The sequence below is a fragment of the Gossypium hirsutum genome, chromosome A02, assembly GCF_007990345.1.
Source record: "Gossypium hirsutum isolate 1008001.06 chromosome A02, Gossypium_hirsutum_v2.1, whole genome shotgun sequence".
In the NCBI taxonomy this organism is placed as follows: Eukaryota; Viridiplantae; Streptophyta; class Magnoliopsida; order Malvales; family Malvaceae; genus Gossypium; species Gossypium hirsutum.
In genome coordinates this window covers 84,400,048-84,404,080 of record NC_053425.1, presented here as the reverse complement: position 1 = coordinate 84,404,080, position 4,033 = coordinate 84,400,048, and the positions used below count along the sequence as shown (strand labels likewise).

General features: G+C 32.5%; 1 long non-coding RNA gene across 1 annotated transcript; it reads left to right on the top strand.

Annotated features, from left to right (window-relative positions):
* Positions 1-643: 643 nt before the first annotated feature.
* LOC107951911 (uncharacterized) lies at positions 644-3,433 on the top strand. Its single transcript, XR_001698669.2, has 5 exons — positions 644-1,012; positions 1,442-1,550; positions 2,110-2,154; positions 2,734-2,818; positions 2,914-3,433. It is a non-coding gene; the product is annotated as an uncharacterized lncRNA (long non-coding RNA).
* The last annotated feature ends 600 nt before the right edge of the window (positions 3,434-4,033 follow it).

Genomic DNA, 4,033 nt, shown 5'->3' with positions numbered 1-4,033 from the left:
TAAGCAGTTATAGATATATAATTAAATAATTAATTATTTAAATTAAATGGAGAAATTAATATAATAACCTGTAATGAATAGTCGATTGAGACTTAGCATAATTGACATGGATATTGTTGCCAATGCAGGAGGATGTGTGTTTAAGTGCGTTGAAGTGCATTATCTCCTAATTATGGGTTGGTGATGGGCTATGGGTAATTCTAAGTATTGTGACAAAAAAAGCATATATAATCAAAAATTATAATAAGATTGTTAAAAAAAAAGTAATAAATAAAACTTGTAATTTGTAATTTGTAACAAATAATGATGAAATTGATTTTTATTGTATTTTTAGGGTAAATTGATTTTTGTTGTAAATCTAATAAATTAAGGGATAAATTTGAGTGATAATATGAGTAAAAGATTAAAATTCCAACAAATCTAATAAATTGAGCATAATATTTATCTATAAATTATATACTTTTTGCAATTAAATAACATTAGTAACAATTTAATACTTAAGGTCCGTTTGATTGGTGTAAAATGTTTTCCGGAAAACATTTTCTGAAATTTTCGGTGTTTGATTGGCTGAAAATATTTTCATACTGTAAAACCAATTACAAAACACAGGAAAAGAAGGTGTTAATTTTGGAAAATGTCTTACCGTTTCTAATTCGGTAAGACATTTTCAGGAAAATTAGAAAGAACACAAATCTTCCATTTCCCTTCCCCTTCCCCTTCCCCCATCCTTGATCGGTTGTTCCCATGCCCAAGAAAAACTCAATTCCCCCCAATCGAAGCTCTCGTCGTCTGACCGTCACGTCCTCCTCAATGTAGATGTGATCTGTCCTGTTGTTCTTTGATTCATTTCTGTATCTTCCTTCGGCTCCTCATCTCCGTTCGTTAGCCTCACCTCACCATCTCAGCATCGTCGTCTCTGTCGCTCGACCGTCAGCCTTACCTCTGTATTTTGAAGAAACCTTAAAAAATTAAGGTCCACAGTCGAGAAAAATTCATCTCTAATCTCCTCGAGGTATCTGCATATTTCTCTAATATTTTACCTCTGCATTCTGTTTTCCTTCCTTTTCTCTCTAATTTTTGTTTAATATAATATAGAATTTTCTCTCTCTAATTCTGGTTATTAGATTCCTTAAGTGTGTCCAGTTGAATCTAGAATGGGTATTGAGTCTAGTTCCTTCTGCCATTCTTTGTATTTCTTGTGCTTTTCCAGCTTCTATGGCTGAATCTTGAGAAGAGAGGTCAGAGAAGAAAAAGGAAATTTGATCTATTCAGTCATAATCTCTTTTTTGCTTTAGCTATCAAGGAACTGTTTTTTTTTTTAATTGACTTATTCCAAGTTTCTCATTCATTCTAAAGCTCTAACCTCAGGGCTTAATTTGATGCCTTTTATCTTCATCTTCTTTATCTGTTGATTATATATATGTTCTTCGATGCTGTTCAGGTGCAAACTTCCAAAACTTGCGCTCTTCAACTTTGAAGCAAGTCCTGTACTTGACTTGCGAGTGATCCCCACAAAAGAAGACTGCATTGTTGAGTTATTTTCTTGCAAGGTGAGCTTTGATCCTACATTTTAGATACTGTAAGGTAAAAGTAAGGTGGGGGTAAAATGTTTGCTTACAGTGAAGAGGAAAAATGAAAAGAAAAGGAAATAAATGCAAAGAACTCATTTAGCATTCAGAACCTGTCAGCAGAGTTTATATTTTGCAAGTACACTGCTAAGTTCTACTGAAAATTTTATGTCATCCAAAAAATGCATCATCCAGTGATTCCTCTTAGCGTTGAAGCCTCTATAGCAAAAGTGAAGAATGCTCAAAATTTGAATAGATTAATCTATGAAAGTTACACTGTATGGAAAGACATCAGTGCTCTGTCATGCTGATTTCTAGTTGGTCACAAATCAGAAGCATACACATTAATAAGTAACATCAATATCAAAATGCTAATTTTTGCTATTGTGCTTATTAGATGAGAATGAGAATGTCTATTTTCACTGAATCCTGAAAATGAAAGATTTTTCAAGTATTACAAAGAAAATGGTTACTGTTATTCATATTCTGTTTGATGACTGTTGAAAATTGCGTATATACTTGTTGCTAAAATTGTATGCAGTTCAAGGTTCAGATGTTGTGGAACGCCAAAATGACCATTTTTCAGGTACTTATTATGGCATTTGTATACCTCTGAGCGAATATAGGTTTGGTTTTATTTAGAGTGACAGATGTTGTTTAGATGGACTAAAATGCTTGTTTCATAGTGTTAAACCTATTGTTTGAAAACCAATCATTTTAAACTTAAAATGTATGCCCTTTTGGATTTTAAAGACTATGGCTAAACTTTTCATTTGGTCCCTAGCTGCTATCCTCTTCTCACCCAATTGGATACAAACTATAGCTACAAGTTTTGTGTTTTAATAGGCAAGATTTTGAAGGTCGTCCCTGACTTGCTATCTGCTTGGTTATGGGTTTAAACCTTGAAACAACCTTTGTGAACAGGGGAAGGCAGCATACATTAGACCTGCCCCTATTTATAGCCAAGATCCTTGTGCACTGGGTACGACCTGTTTTTTGTGTGTGCTTGGATAGATTTCATTCGGTTGTATCCTTGATAACAGAATTAAGATGGACGGCCTATGAAGATTTTTCTTTTCAAAATATTTAAGAATGCATGTTGTGCTATATAAAGCAAGTATTTGGTACCATGTTGTAACTATTAATGTTGCTTTGAATTTTGCAGCTACTATGATAAATCATATTACTTGGGACACAAATATGTCTGAAGCATTTTAGAGGTTGATGTGAAGTTGAATCTATGTCTTGAGGTTGTTATCTTATTGGCTTCAAAGATCATGATAGTTACCTGGATATTTAACTTCAATTCTGCCCCGTGACAACATTGTTCTTTTGGGTTGTTTAGAATATCCATCTGTATATGTTTTTGCCTTCCAAAAGGCAAGCACAGGTAGTGAGTTATCTTTGCAAGCAAAATGTTGATGTTGGTGCTGCTGCCATGGATGGCATGGGTGCGATTCATTTTGCGGCGCAGAAAGGACATCTAGAGGTTGTCTGAACTCTGCTTTCATCAGGAGTTTCAGTGAGAGCCACTAATCGCAAGGGATTCACTCCACTTCACTATACTGTTCAAGGGTCCCATCTGGAAGTAATCAAAGTCTTATTAAAGAAAGGTGCAAGTGGCTAGCAATTTGATAGCAGATGGTGAATCAGTTAATGCAACGCTAACAGTCGGAGTAGTGTTTTATGATTAGATTATTTAGGCTAAGTTTTGGTTTTTGTGTGTTTTGATTTGAACCCAGCAAGCTTCCTGGCAGCAGACATTGCCATTTTTTTAGTTGTAAGTGGCTAGCAATTTGATAGTAGATGCACTTAAGCAGTTACGCCAAACACAGTCTATAACAATTTACTAAGGATTTGGAATATGTCTTTTCTTTTGTTTAACATTTTGGTCTTGCTGAATCTGTTTAAAAGATCCAAAGTTTCATATTGGTAGGTAAATACATCTTATATGTTTTAAATAAATGCATAGATTAGTATTTTTTTAATTGTGGTTTGGAAGCTAAATTTATAAGTATTCAACCCTTGTTTTTTATTTTTTTAACACAATTACAAATAATTTATTTGACTTTGGTTATTTTCAATTTATGACGGTTAATATTGTAGCTTAATAATTAAGTATTATTATATATTTAATTTTATTTATTTATTTATAAATAAATCATTGCAATATATGTAAAAATAATTTAAAATATAAATATTTATTAATATATATTAATATATGTAAAAAAAAATTTCGGAAAATATTTTCAGGAAATCTACCAAACAGCAGAAAATATTTTACACAGATTCAATCAAACACCAGCAAATATTTTCCAGTAAGTCATTTTACAGAAAATTAAAACCTTTTCCAGAAATCATTTTACGGAAAATATTTTACTGGCAATCAAACGGACCCTTATTCTCTAAAGATATATTTGCCTAAAATTAGTACGTGGAGATGTTTTAATTTCAAAAAATTTTAC